We start from the raw sequence: 580 nt of genomic DNA on the forward strand, positions 1-580 counted from the left end.
CTGGGGACCTTTTTGCTTCCCCCCTACCTGGGTCCCCTGGAGCCCCATGGGATGCTGCGCAACCCCTGATGGGGATGGGGGGCGGTGGTCCTGCCACCCACATGAGGGGCTGGGGCTGGGCAGTGTGGGGCAGGGTGTGGGGTGCCGTGGGGCAGGGACCGGGGGGGCAGCCTAGGCGGGCTGGGGGCAGCCAGGGTGCAGCGTGTGGGGCAAGAGGGCAGGCAGTGGGGCAGCGTGTCCTTGGGCACATCCACTCACCTGCTGGTCCCCCATCCCCACTCTGCCACCACCTCACCGGGTGTCCTTGGTCACATCCCCTGTCCCCTGACATGCGCGGTGCAGATACTGGGGGGAAGCCCAACCCCTTGGCTGCGGGTGGGAAGCCGCTCCCAGCCCCACACAGCAGATTCTCGGGCAGAAGGACCCGTCCCAGCACCCTGTCCCCACCCCAGCACCCCAACCCTGCCGGACACCAGGCCAGGTCACCCCAGTGTGGCCAGGAGGGCGGTGGGGTGGCCGAGCAGTGCGGGGCCCTCGACTGGCGGCACTGCCATGCAGTCCTGCCCGGGGCCCGCCTGCC

The sequence above is a fragment of the Charadrius vociferus genome, unplaced genomic scaffold (assembly GCF_000708025.1).
Source record: "Charadrius vociferus isolate BGI_N301 unplaced genomic scaffold, ASM70802v2 scaffold333, whole genome shotgun sequence".
Classification (NCBI taxonomy): Eukaryota; Metazoa; Chordata; class Aves; order Charadriiformes; family Charadriidae; genus Charadrius; species Charadrius vociferus.